This window comes from Oreochromis aureus, linkage group 16 (assembly GCF_013358895.1).
Source record: "Oreochromis aureus strain Israel breed Guangdong linkage group 16, ZZ_aureus, whole genome shotgun sequence".
Taxonomy (NCBI): Eukaryota; Metazoa; Chordata; class Actinopteri; order Cichliformes; family Cichlidae; genus Oreochromis; species Oreochromis aureus.
In genome coordinates, this window is record NC_052957.1 from 30,700,985 (window position 1) to 30,716,595 (window position 15,611).

The window sequence follows — 15,611 nt, forward strand, 5'->3', positions numbered from 1 at the left end:
TCCAGTGGAAATTGGCCGACATATCCTCAGCATAACCATGTAGAATATCCACAAAACTTAAAAAGAGGTTATACACACACAATACGGTAATATTATGTTGAAGCACAGTACGTATCACTCCGCGAGGCGCCTGCCTACGATAGCCGTAATGCTCCGACAATCCATCAAGCCGTGCAGCTTCGTAGCTTAGCAAAGTCGTACTAAAACATTTGACAGATTTTTATTTGTTTATTTTTATTTTATTTTATTTTTTTATGTGTACCACATAAAATCGTTTCGAGGTCAGTAAACACAACCAGAACTCATACATAAGGCACACAGGATTATAAGGGGCACTGTCGATTTTCAGAAAAATCAAAGGATTGATTTTAAGTGTGCCGTATTTTCCAAACAACACGGTAATAACGACAGCCTGCTAGCATGCTCTACCAAAATAGTGCTTTGTTGTGTATCTGATGGACCGAAAGCTAAACCAGTTCCACACCACTGAAGTTGCAGCATTTTTACAAACCAATTCTGGTTCATCCGTTTCATTTAACGATCCACTTTCGCTCTTCTCATTCTGCGTCGCCGCCATGTGCGTATGTAAACATAGGCGCTGCGCATGCGCGTTTTACCCATATTCTATCGCGATATTTCATTTTCCTATCGTTGCCCAAAATTACACCGGTATTACCGGGAACGGTATGATATAGCCCAGCCCTACTCCGGTGTCCTGTTATATTTTAGATAGCAAGGAGCAGACGGTTGAGTTTATTAAACTTCACTGAAACAATCTGCGAATTTCATTCAAATTTAATAAACTATCATCTTGTCGTTATTTTTTGCTAGCACATACCTTAAACACTTAAAGCTGTAAGCTAATGATAGTTATACAAGAGCAGATGCATGCTGGTGCAATAAGCTGTACGTTTTACGTCCAATGGATGCATGATCTGATTAGTTGACTAATCGCAAAAATAATCCGTGACTAGTCGACTATCAAAATAATCGTTTGTGGCAGCCCTAATACGGATCAGTATTTAAGGTTTGACTCTTATCATCCACTGGAACATAAACTGGGTGTCATCAGGACGCTACAACACAGAGCGAACACCATCCCCACAGACACAGCGGCCAGGGAAGCTGAAGAACATCACATCGAGAAGACCCTGAGTAAATGTGGTTATCCCAGATGGACTTTTGTCAAAGCTGGGAAGGCGCCAAAAGAAAGCTCCAGCCGATCCAGGAGAGAAGGAAAACTGCTGCCTAAGCGAAAACCTGTAGTGATCCCGTATGTGTCAGGAGTATCGGAGCAGTTGAGTGATTTTTTTCTAAACACCGTGTCTCTGTGGCTTTTAAATCCCCCAAAAAACGCTACGCCAGAAATTGGTCCACCCTAAGGCTTGGGTCACCCGACACAAACAGAGTAACGCTGTAAGCTGTTAAGTGCCAGGAGGATTGCCAGGATTTATATATCGGGGAAACCAAACAACCTCTTGCGAAGCGGATGGCACAACACAGAAGAGCTACCTCGTCAGGCCAGGACTCTGCAGTCTATTTACACCTACAGGCCAGTGGACACTCTCTCAATGATGAGGATGTACACATCCTGGACAGGGAGGAACGCTGGTTTGAGCACGGAGTCAAGGAGGCCATTTATGTGAAAAGGGAAAGACCATCTCTGAATTGAGGAGGGGGCCTAAGGGTACATCTTTCACCATCTTACAATGCTGTGATTGCAGCCATTCCCCAACTGTCTGTGAATGGTACTCATGGCCATTGATCAGTGGTCTTTGATCAGTGAGCCTTGATCAGTGGTTGTTGATCAATGGTCATGAGAATTTTCATAATTATGATAAAGGAACTGACCTCCCAGCCCATTGTTCCTTCAGTGGGCTGGTTTCAGTCATTATGCAAATGTACTGTTTATAAGATTGGGGAAACCTGCAGTCAGCTGAGACTGAAGAAGTCACTTGGATGAGTGACGAAACGTTTCTCCCACTGAAAACGTTACGTCCAGATGAACAAATTAAACTTTTGAAGACAGAGAGACAGTCAACCATTCATACTCACATTCAGTTGATGGTGGAGTCGAAACCGACGGCCATAGCCACTATAGGAAAACTAATGATTTTTTTCATGGTCACCTCACTTCTCTGAACTCGGTAATAAAGACATGAGATGCTCACCCAAGTGTTTTAAAACCAGGATCATTGTAGATTTGTAGTATTTTACCATGTCTCCTATTTCTCTGTGCTTTCAGCTTGCACTTAATAAAACCATATTTACATTTAAAATGAATTCTGACACTAGTTCACCTCAGTGCCTAGGGGAGGAATTCAGACCGCCCTAGTACCCCAGCACAAACAAACAATCTAACATCGAACGTGCAGTGGGAACATTTAACGGAAGATTGCAGACGATTTCACCGTTGAAGGAACTTGTTGGAATATGGATGTGGGTGGATGGATGGCTAGTGGTTGCCAAGGCCACAGCTCCAAGTCCCCAGTCCCCACCACATTGCCATCTGAATCCAATCCACAGTCTGACGGATTGGGAGGTAAATTGACAGTGTCAGATTTCATATCACAGCGAGCTGCAGTGGGGCCAGGAGCAGAGCTATAGTCTAATAAAGAGAGAGACGGTGTGGCTGAAGGTGGCGGTGCTGGAGTATTGTCTGTGTGCGCCTGCATTGACACCTATGTAAAATAAACCAAAAACAGCAGCCCCACAGCAGATGTCATCCTGCCACTTCCCATGCAGCTGCTCTGGTGCATGCTGCAGTTACACAACCTTTGTGCACACTGGAAAGCAAACGCTGTCAGAGCCTTGCAGCGTGGGAATGGAAAGTGGTTACAGTGACTAAGCCTGGTATGTCAATCTGAGACTGGATGAGCCTCTGGCTATCACAGCTCAGAATGGAGTGATGAAAGCAACGTAAGTGCCATATGTCAACCAGCAAAAGAAGCCCAGGGACAACATGACTAACCCCAGTGGAGCATTAATGTGACAGCAAGACCCCACGTCCCCCCACGTGTCTTTGTGTGCATGCAAACAATTCTTAAAACACCAAACGAGGGCATCACGTGTGGAAAAAACATCCAAAAATGACCTGTGCTTGAATGACAACACTTACTGGTCTTTATTGAGTCTGCATTAGTGGTTTCTGTCTGCCCCCTAGTGGCAGCACGCACAACTGCAATAATAAAACGCTGGACTTCGCAATGAGACTGAACAGAAAAAAACACCGGAAGTACTGATAGAAAAACTATTGAAGTTATGCAAAAGTCTCTTTCTGGTACACTGAGAATCTTTCCTTCTCTGTCCCACTAATCTGTCCTTTTCTCAGGCCTTGTTTTAGGTCTTCTGCTATCTGTTACCGAACGCACAGTTACAATCATGTACGAGTACATCATGTAGCTGTTTCTATATAATTATAAGAGTATCAAGGTTGTTCCTTGATGACAATGTGGTATTGCCCCGGTGAGCACTTGCATATACGTTCACTGTGTGTGCAAGCTGGTAAAAGGGCTTTTCTACTCAGAGCACTTTACACAACTTCTCATTCACCAATTCACACAAGCACTTCTTCGTTTTTTCTCCTTTTTTAAATAACTATTTTTACTTGCCTCCTTCCAAGTAAAACACACGCATCGGTACTTGCTACTCTGTGTCTCACTTCATAAGGGAATTTTTCTAATAATCTCAGCACTGACATCCATACACTGTGGTCTGTGGTGATTTATGCCGATTTTACAATTCTTGAATTTATGTGAAGGAGCCCGCAGTGAGGAGCTCAAAGTGGGAGATTCAATTAAATGCCGAAGAGATAAAAGAGGAAGGCATCTTATCACTGCAGAGCGTCCTGGCATGAAGAAGTGCAGACACACACACACACACACACACACACACACACGCACACTGAGGGGACAAGACTGGCCTGAAAAAGATAAGCTACGGTGTGTTTTGTCTCAAAAAGCAGGCTGTTCTGCTAAACCTAGAAGTAAAGGTTGTCTATGTGGTGTTTGACATTTCTGACAAGTGGAAATGGTATTGTTAGGCCTCAAACTCGTACCCTTTCTCTTGCCCTCCTTCTGGCCCAGATTTGGTGTAGTCTCTTGCGTAATGAACTCTTTCCCTCTGTTGCTCCACCCCAGCACTACTCTCTGAGCCTCTCTGAGCTCTCCTGGGGTCCTGCTGAGATCTTGATGGTATTTGGTTTATGCAAATACACACTCTACAAAGAATTCCAGTCGAGAAGCTAGAGGCCTAAAATTTCACTTACGGAAAGTCCAAACACTTATCCATCTGTTATTGAGTTCTTTTATGAGTAATTTGGCTGCTGACTGCTTTCTGTTTGTTGTGATGTTGTCACGAAGAAAGCGGCCAGAATATTTCCAGCCATGCTACCGTGCTGTGCACAAACACCCACTGCTTCCAGATGATGAATATTAATGTCTCGTGTAATCCACTGACTTGTCCTATAGCTCCACCAGCTGGTCAGATTTTTTACTGCACATTAACATTTTGCACACTCTCATTGTTGCCAGAGCAAGTTTATTTTTCCTTTTCTTTTTTTTCTACACTTGTCATTACACGGAAGCCTGTTGCCTTCACAGCATCAGCTGATTGCCAGGAAATTTAGTTCACATTCATGCAAGGTTGCAGGACTTGTTCAAGCATTTATTCATTAGACTATATGTCTAATTCCTCTACTGCTTTCATGGTGCCGCCTTTGTCTCTGTTTCCATTACCCCCCAGTGTATATCTAGTCCCATCTCACCCTCAAACTTTGTTGGTTTGTCAGTCTCTCTTCCAGTTGTTTGGATTATATTATTTGCTGGAATGCATTTTTGGTTTAAACCTCAACAGTGCCTTTGGTTATAGTTTCCAACACCTGTAAGTTAATTACCGACTTGTCAGTGAAACATAACAAATCCATTCTTTTGTCCAGGAATTGCTGGATGTGTGTGTGTGTGTGTGTGTGTGTGTGTGTGTGTGTGTGTGTTTCTTTCCCTTTCTCAGCAACATTGCCTGGCCCTCATCAGGGCTGTACAGGCTTTGAGGTGTGGACCCAGATGTTTCCAATTTATTGCCATGTTTAAAAAACCAGTTTGAGATGAGTTGACAGGTGTGGCCATAAAGGGAGTGACATGATCAGCAACAATTTTTAGGAATGCTGTGGGACTTAAACAATGCTCAGTTGGTACTGTAGCAAGAAAACATCCCCCACACCATTACAACCACCACCACCGCTGCTCTGCTGCATAACTCATGTGTGTTTGAGCTTCAGGGCATAAAATTCAGGATTTTCTGGTAGAGAGCAGAATTCATGGTTCCATCAATTACAAAAAGTCATCCATGTCCTGAAGCAGCAAAGCAGCCCCAGACCGTCACAGTACCATCACCATTTTTGACTGTTGGTATGATGTTCTTTTTATGAAATGCTGTGTTAGTTTTACACCACCTGTAATGGGACTCAAACCTTACAAAGTTCAACTTTTGTCTCATAGGTCCACAAAATATCTTCCCCAAACTCTTACTGGCCATGAAGGAGGCAGCACCCAAATGTGAGATGAGCCTTTGTGTTCTTTTTTGGTGAGCGGTGGTTTTCTCCTTAGAACGTTACCATTTTTGCCCTCTTTCTTTCTTACTGCTGAATCATGAACTCTGATCTTAACTGAGACATGTGAGGTCTGCAGTTCCTTAGATGTTGTTCTGGGGTCTTTTGAAACCTCCTGGATGAGTTGTCAATGTGCTTTGGTAGGCTGGTAACTCCCGGGAAGGTTGACCAATGTTCCAAGTTTTCTCCCACAAGCCTTGGAACTGGCTCTGTAACTGTTCAAAAAGTGACATCATCGTTCAATCATTACTTCTAGAACTGCAAGAGCACAAAACCTGCACTGGGACTGAGGGTCAGACGGGAGAGGGACACCACAACGAGGGAAGAAGCGCTGCAGGCACAACACAAAGCACACACGGATACAGAGATAAGCAGAGGGATCACCTCAACAGTCTGAGCTCTGATGCTGTGTTTTTACACTCGGCTTTACCTGAGTCAAGTTTGCAGTGAGGACATAACTCAGGTAAGGGGAACTTTAAAAATGAAAGGTTTTGGATGCACTTGAACACATTAACTCCTGTTAATGAGCGCAGATGATGCCTTGGACCGATGACCTGGTCCATCTGACCTCTCATCTTAGGAGCAGGCGGGGGAGGGAAAGAGGGATGAGGGCTGAGAGTGTCAGAGTCACAGGCACTTGTGATAAAATGACAAAAACGTTACGACTTTCATTAAGGCACAACAGATAAACTACACTCACAAACATCTTTGGGACAAGAACAGCATGATTCTTGTAGTGGGCATAAAGAGCTGCACACAGAGGACTGTGCAGCAGGTTGGCTTTCACATCTACACCTCCGACACATGATTTTAGCAGGATGACTGATCGCTGGCGACATTGACAACATCCCCTTTGTAGCCTTGATGATGAATTTTGACACCTCAGCGTATATCAATAAAGTCGTGGTTTGAAGATGATCTGAACAGTTTCTGGGTTTTTCCAAGTGTAGCTGCACAGGGAGAGACCACCCGCACTAACTTCTGATGCACACCAGTCGTTTTGTTCTATAAGCCTGAAGTATTCAAGCTTAATCCTGGCCGATTTATACAAGGGGGTAAGGAGTTAAAACAACAAGGAACTATAACTGAGAAGTGTTTAATTATTCTTTATAATAATCATTACTATCACCATTAGTTTATGGATTACCAATTAAATTTATGGGTTCAGTACTTAGACTGGCACTGTCTTAATTTTTGGTGGCCATATTTGCTGATACCTACGACTTACTATAGTTTAAACAGAGGATTTATATGAAAGGAGTTACCATGAAGGAGATAACTAGCTATATGAATTCAGTAATTTCATATTAGGGCACATAATTTGGGCTTTGGGATCTAAATAAAATTTAAATTTAAGAGAAACAACTTTGCCCATTTCACGCAGTACCAACTCACTTTAGGTGCTCTTTTCTCTTCTGAAGTCACTGGATTTCATCAAACAGCTATGGCTGCTTGGCCAGAATAAATCAGCACCTAAAAACAGCAGAGGTAATTAGACACACAGTGGAAACTCATGCACACGCACTCGCACACTTTGTGCAAAAACTTTGACAACAACGCGCTCACAAATGCATGCTCACCAAAGCACGCGAGACTCATACACACAGTAAGCATGGCAACTTTTATAAACGCACATATAACCGACACAGTGGATTTCATTGGCTGATAGGTTCATCTGGCATTAACCTATTGCTGGAACGCCAAGACAATTCTACTACAGTGGCAAAAACAAGACGCAAGTCACCAGAGCTCTTTGGGTAATCTCGTGCACGAGGGAGATGCCTGAGACGAGCGCTGTTCCTGCCGCTCGAACCCCACTCAGTTAGCTCCCCCATAGCACCACTCTTTATTGTGGTTACATGAATATGCATAGGTTCATTAACATATGACATCTTACATAGGCATACATGTGAACAAAGAATACCTTGTCTGTGTGTCATGTAGGTATGTGTGTGTGTGTGTATGTATCAAGATATGGCCCTGTGAACGCCTCCTTAAAAAGCCGGTACCAGGAGTCTACCGGTCCACCAAAACAAAGGGCTCTTATACTAAAACAGATACAGAGTAGGTGTCCTCCTATACCATAAATCAGTAAGAGAAGGTACAACCTCTCTCATGACCTTAGGATGTGTGTGCATGCCAGAACACTCTGGAAGGCACACAGAGTCTTTGCAGACTACTAAGGATCAGACCTCTATTATTATGCAATTGATTATATACCTCTAAGCATATATGAGTATATGTTTCTAAGCATAAATGACAATCCAACAATATAAACCTAACATTGGCAGTGTATGGGATAGTAATAGTTACAGAAGCACATAGCGCACAGTCGTAAATTCCCCCTAATTTTGGTATGATCCGAGCTCAGGCACTAGGCGACTGGGCACTGCACTTATGTAAGCGAGGGGGGAGAAGCTGCTGCCTGCGAGTTTGCTGTAGGAGAAGTGCAGCCAGGCAGACAGAGGAGAGCTTAAGTTTGACCAGGTACCAAAGCAAATCATTCGTACTCTACAAATAATGTAAATATGACGGTTTTGATTGATATCAAACTGATCACTTGACCCATATTACGTTACTTGCTCTTGGCGAAATGAAAAGCCGAACAGCAATGCTGTTTTTTTAGAGTCTTATCTTACATGTGTGTTTATTTCATATTTTCAGTTGTTACCCTCCACGGCTAAATAAAGCACTCTAAACCGGTTTCAGTTATGTACTGATGAACACAACAATGGACATAAGGGGCTTCTTTCAAAGAAAAAACTCAGGTAAATGTTACTTATACATTATGCTTTATATGTTGTTCAGTATATTTCTATGCAAAACAAGGAATTTCAATACACAACAGTATATTCACAGTTGAAACCAGATATTTACATACACTTTAGGGAGAAAACATAAAAACATTTTTTTTGTTAAACATCAATTTAGAGTAAACTTTTTTTGTTTTAGATAAATAAATATTGAAATATCTTTTGAATTAGTTAAATGTCAGAATAAAGACAGAGAGCTGTCTATTTTTTATCACTTTCATCAAATTTAGGAGTACATATACACTAAGTTTATTGTTAATTAAAAAGAAAACTCCAGACGATTCCATTCTGCTACTATCATCCCAAGTCCTAAGTAGTCCTGATTTTGCACTGTTGTAGTCCTGTTTTAATTCCGGATCAGTTCTGGGTCTGGTTGAACTGGGGTTTAGTCCTCGTGTCTTGATACAGCCCTGATTTTGTTCTGCCTTGCTGCTTAATTAAAAAACTAGTTTAAGGTGTCCTGCATATGTGATATATATTTTTTTCCTATATGAAGTGATTCTTTTTTTAACAAAACTCAACACAGCCTAATAAATCTTTCAGTCATTTCTAACCCCCCCGCCATCCCACATGCATACTGCCCTTTAGGGCTAAGCCCCGGGTGTATAAAATGTCTGGCTCCGCCTCTGCCCTATGTAGGTCACTACTCTGTAGTTTGGGCCCATAAAGTAGTGCGCTAGAAGTACACAACTGTGTATTGAGACGTGTTCCCTTGAGATGTGGAGGAGTGAGATGACAGGGTGGTTTAACTCCGGGGGATGATGCCCTTCTTGTAGGCCACCAGGCCAGCTGCGGCAGCAGCAGACAGGAATGTGGAGACTCCTAAGAACTTGAGGAAACCATCAACCGAAGGCAGGTTTCTCTCCCAGAAGGTGGTGACAAATGGGAGTGCCAGGACTTCCTGTAGGACAGAGGGAATGATGATATCTGCTTTTTTCATGTGCATGATATTAACTAGATACTTGATAGATGATTTGGCAATATGCAACTTATGTAATCTTGGGTCCAAAATGTGTAAACAATGCATAGGTGTCTTAACCTGCATTTTTTTTTAAAAATGACCAGCAGGGGGCAACTCTTCTGCTTGCAAATGATTGTATAGAAAGCTAGGGAGAAAATGACCTCTCTTGGTTTACAACCCCAAGAAACATTATGGTCTCCCCTGGTAGTTTTTTTCTCATTTATTACAGGATGATCTTTTTCACAGTATCATTTATGGTAAAATACATAACAAAAAGACATTAAAATAGAAGTTCATAAATCATCCATTTTTTCTCTGCAGTCTTTTGTTCAGCGTGATTTCATGTGGTATGTTGTATTCTGCCACACTTTGGGAATTTGGTCTTAAATTTTTGACGCTTGCAACAGACCGTCTTCTAAATGTCCACTTCTAAATATGCGTCAGAGTGCTGTTTAAGCCCAGTGTTTTGGATTCATGACCAGAGATTTCAGAGTGTTTCTCCACTGATTGTTCATTTTTTATCAAAAGCCAACTTGTAGTTTGGTGTATGAGGACTTCTCTTACATCGTTGTCAGGCTCAGGTTGCCAGATCTGATTAGGTTGGAGTTTACCCATCGCACACATGACCTGCGAAAAGACATTGGTGGTGTCAGTCAAGGACTTATCAAAATTTACAGTCTAAATTTCAAACATGATACACATTTGAGTTTGGGTGATGTTAGTCTACTCAGACTTTACTGGCCTTTACTGTAACTGACCTAATCTGCAGCAGAGCTAAGAAACATGGAGGAACATGAACACAGGGAGGAGTATCTTAGGAAACCACACCTAATGTTAATGCCTTGGAAGAAGGACAAACTGCAAGCAGCAGGCGAGTGTTTTAGAGAGATTTAGCTTCTAAGTAAGAAGACTGAGTGGGGAGGACCAGTGTGATTCTATGGTTTGTTTCAGTCAGCTGTGCTCAGACATAAATGAGAGGGGATGTCATGATTTGATATCAGCTGACCCCCAGCACTGCTGGCTGAGCTCACCTCAGACTCTGAGAACTAGCTATGTGCTGACTCACCAGGAGCAAGCTGAGGTGTGACTACTAGGTGTGCCAGCTGCATCATTTAAGTGGTTTCCACCTGGTATATATAAGTAACCTGCCTCTAAGTGTGTTTAAACTGGTAAGAACTGGTATTTGCTACCACGTAGCAGTGAAAAGCAGGTACTTTAATGCTCTCTGACCTCTCTGGCTGCTCTCTCTCCAGCTTGTACGGCCCCTCCATGTAGCCACTCCATTCGGTGGCCGTCTCTGTGCCCGCAAAGTACAACTTGCCCACCGCCTCTCTCAGCACTCTGAAGAGCAAAAAGAGAGAAACAGGAGAAGCTTCAGAGGTTAAACTGATTTACAAGCTTTAAACACTGTTTTATTTTTAATGTATGCACCAGCATTGTACTGACCGTTAAGGTTTAGCATGCATTCGCTTCACTTAAAAATATTATCTCACCTGAATAAGAGCAATATGGGATTATATAACACATAAAGTGCATTTCCTTTGGGTTAATCTTCCCACCCCCACTGTGCTCAATGTTAGAAGAACCAAAGAAAGGACTTTTGCTTTAACTCTATTTCTTGCAGGGCCACCCGGTATGTGAAACAAGTTACTCTGTATAAAAAAGCACAATGTTAGGTTTCCAACTCTAGCTTACTTTTCATTGTGAGTGAGAACACATTTGTACATCTGGTGAGGACATTTACACATGAAATATGGTCCCCATGACGATTAACAAGCAGTTTCAGTTTTTTCATATGGAGGTTAACAAAACTCTAATAGTGAACATATGCACCAGGATCTGTGCAACAAGCAGCTTTGACTAATAAATGCTGCAATCTATCAGACACCTGCAAACAGCTACGGCACTGGATTGTGTTTGATGTGTGTGTACAGCTATAGATTTGATGGGCAAATCCTGGGGACACGTCCTGCTGTACTGAAAATTCATTCATTTGTTCACACTCCAATAAAACCATGAAATGGAGTAAAACACTGCAATAACACCATTCAGTTAGGAATGCCTCAACAGGACCGGTCAGTTTGTTTCTTTACAAAAGATGAATTATGAGATCACAGTATTGCTTGTGTGGTAAACATAATTATCCGTGTCACACAAAGTGTTGTGATCTCAGTGAGTTCCCTCTGGAACCGTGCACAGGCAGGCAGGTTCATTTTATGGAGTACGAGTGGCGCTGATTTGCAGAAATAAGCACAAATCCTGCTGAAACATATTGTGGTGAGCTCAGGAGAAGTAGGAGACAGAGACTTCTGTTTCAACCTGCTGTTCCTGCGCTAGCCTCACCGCTAAGCTACAGGAAGCACAGCCTTTTATTAGGAACGCCCCTTCACACACACAACAGTAGTGAGAGGTGGTAAACGGACACAGCATTCTAAATCACAGTGCTCCGCCAGCCACACTAAACACAGAACACACAGCTACAGTAATGTTACATACTAACAACAGCAATGGCAAATCAACACATGATAACTGTAGCAGCCGTTACAACGCTACAACTTAGAAACATTAACATCAGGTATAGAGGCCCGTAAGCCCTTGGGCCAGCGGCCCCTCCACCTAGCCCTCTACATAGCCCGCACCTGAAGGGGTCAGTCGTCCCCGACAACCCCATCACCCCACACAAAGTCTTTCAAATCTCCAGGGGCCTTCTTTAGGCAAGTTGGCCGGTTGAGCCTGCTACAATATATTAGCCATTAATATCCAGCAGCTGACACATTCAAATAAATTAAGTCAATTGAAATGAAAAGATCACACTTTCATATTTATGTTTATTTTTTTTTTATGTGTACACGTGTGAGAGAGAGACTCACCTGCCAAACTGAGTAAGGATTCCTGGGGGAAAATAGGCTGTGTAGCAGCCTCCAGAGTACTCCTCTTCACACCAGTTCTTCTCCTCATAGTGCACCGGCTGCAGGAAACAAGCAGACACATGAGCAGTCAGTCAAGCGATTCCACAGTATCCACATGACTGTGTGCCACTCTGCACCCAAACTCACATGCAAAGCTTCATCTGTGCCCAGCACTTTGGAGTAGATCTCACAGATCCTTCTCAACCTAAACACAACAACACAGGAGTTGGGATTAAACTGATCTCACGGCTTGTGAGAGTTTTTTTCCATCTCTGCCCACTGGTGTCTACCTTTCTTCCTTGGACAGGCTTGAGAGCTTTCTGCACTTGCGGGCAAGGATGAATCTGGGGGGAGAATGAAAAGAGAAAACACTACATGACCAGATGTGTGGATGGTTGGATGACTTTATCACTTGTGTTTAGCTCCATTTAAGCACAAGTCCTACACAGTGTGGAAATTCTTGTAGGATCTCATGCTAGAATACTAGGTCAGAGTCAGATGGTAAAGCTGACACACAGGCCTACAGGCCAATCAGTAACCCTCTGATAATCACAGGTTGCTAGTGAAAAAAAATGTGTATTCCAACCTAATGGTGTCTAAAGCATGCATCATGGTGCAGCACTGTATACTTCTTTGGGACTGCTGATATCACTTAGCGCTATTTGGCAACCTCCAGCAACAACTTGCCAGCCAATCATGGACAAATACACATTTTCCCTACTGACAGATGGTTACCAGGGGGTCACTGACTGGTCTAAGGAGGATAGAAAAGATCACGTTCATAGTTATAACTCAGGTCTGAAAGCTGTCCTGCGGCAGGTAAATACTTTTGGCGATGTGGTGTACAATATGGAAGCATAATATAAAGTATACACAATTACAGAGAACTGTTTAAAGCTCTTTACCAACCCCATAATACAAGGTACAGTCCCATCAGGCTTTGTGTCATCCAGGGTGAAGCCGATGGGAGCGCCCTCCTCCTCTATCACCATGCTGCCGCAGTAACCTGGTGACACAATAAAATGTTAGAAATGGCATCATCTTGAACAGCATTCGCTCTCTCTTTGTTTTCACTTCCTGCGTACCCTTTTTCCTCCAGAAGTTCTCTCTGTAATAGACCATGCACTTTATGACAGAGCCCATGGGAACACGGTTGATCAGCTGGTTCCTCAGCGGGGGCAGCTCAGGGTTGAAGTGCATCTTCAGATTCAGAGCAGGTGGTGTGGCCACGATCACATACTTGGCCTAACACAGAGACAGAGACAGTACAGAGTGCGTTCCAATAGTCCGTTTCTAACTAATAGATGTGACCCAGAAGTATCTGCATAGCAATCATCAGCTATAGTAAGAGCTGTTCCAGTTCTCCAAATACTAAGGAAAGGAGCTTCAATACTTCCTTTAATATAGGATACGCTGGACTATCCTTTATGAAAGGAGATGAGAAAATGCTGTCCCATAATTCATTGCGATGGACCCTGTGACCATAAATGAAAACAATCAACCTAATCAACAAAGTAACACAGATCATGTACATTTTAACTGCATTTTTTCCAAGCAGCCAGTAGATGGCAGCCAAAGAGCAGCAGGCCAGTGAAGTTTGTAACACTGTGAAGCAGTTACTGTTTTACAGATACATGGATGTTTCATATTAAGACTGCATTATCTCACATTATGTAGTGTATAAATATAGCATCTGTTTCATTTCCTAATACATAAAAAAATCAAACAAACACTATAACAGTTATTTGAAACATGGCTGCAGTACCAGGCACTTTAAAATGAAAGTCCTGCATTCAGAATCTACTGAAACATAAGAGTAGCGTCATTATTCATTATATTATTAGATTCTTAACGGTGATTTATCCATATAAGCAAAGTCATTCTGACTATTTGTGTCCTGTGGCCATTTGAAGGTTGGGAACCACTGGACTGAACTAATCAATTGTGTCTACAAACCCAGTTTCAGAAAAGTTGTGACACTGTGTAAACTGTAAATGAAAACAGAATGCAGTGACTTGCCGATCTCAGAAAGCCATCTTTTATTCACAACATTATACAGAAAAATATTAGAAAATTACTATTACCATTTACAGAAACAAAAAGCTCACTTTGAATTTGATGGCAGTGACATGTCGCAAAGTGACATGACCAGCTATAAAAAGAGCATCTCAGAGATGCTCTGCAAAAAAAAAAATCCAAAACTGTGTCTACAAATTGTGGATTAATTTCAGAAAAATGTTCCTCAACATAAAACTGAAAAGACATAATATCATCAAAACATTCCAAGAATCTGGAGGAATTTCTGTGTGCAAAGGATAAGGCTGACAATCAATAATGGACGCCCATGATCTTTGGGCCCTGCTGCATCACTGAACTAAAAGCAGGCATGATTCTCATGAAATCACTGGGAAGGCTCGGGAACACTTCTGGAAATCACTGTCTATGAACACTGTACTGTTCACAAATACAGGTTAAAGCTCTATCATGTGAACATGATGGTGAAACATCGCCATCATTTCTGGGCCAAAGCTCATTTTAAACAGACTGAGGCAAAGTGGAAACTGTTCCCTGGTCAGAGATGCCCTGAGCGCCTTTCTTCTATTTTCCTCTCTTTACTTTATCCTCACTGTCGCCAAGTTCTGCTCAAAGGTGGAATACTTAGGTTTCTCTCCATCTTGTTGTAACCTTTGAGATTATTTGGTGCTAGATACTATTAATAAACATTAATCGAGCTCCTCAAATATTTACTAGAATGGACTTTAAATGCTCACTTTCAGCTCGATATTATATTCCTGACTATAGCAGAATATGTAAGGAAAGACATAAAAAGTGTCCTTAAAGAATAGTGCTTCAAAGGAAATGCTGGTGATATACTCAACTCACCTTGTAGGTCTGCTTGTCCACGGTCTCCACCACGACCACGTCTCCGGTCTGGTCGATCCTGTAGACTGGAGACTGCAGCTTCACTCGGTCTCCCAGCTCCCTCGCCATGCACTGAGTCACCTGATTCGCACCCCCTACAAACTTCCTCTCCTTGAGACACAAAGAGAGCAGAGTTCAGTGACCACCAACAGGGAGAGCAGATGCAGCAACACTGGTTTCTATTTATATTGGGTGGAAGTGACTCTGATCCCCCTCTGGGTACCCCTAAGGAAGGCTAATAAACTCCCATTTTGGAATGAAGCCGATAAAATCCCCTGATTTATCCTGGTGTTACGCACCGGTTATCCTCAGTCCACCTTCATTTCCTTCATTACAAATTTCTGCATCTTATTTCAAAAGAAACACGTTCATAAAGCCAGGCCAGCAAATGTTGAATGATG

General features: G+C 42.4%; 1 pseudogene; it reads right to left on the reverse strand.

Moving 5' to 3' along the window:
• Positions 1 to 8,863: 8,863 nt before the first annotated feature.
• Positions 8,864 to 15,611, reverse strand: part of LOC116324646 — a 40,111-nt pseudogene continuing 33,363 nt past the window's right edge.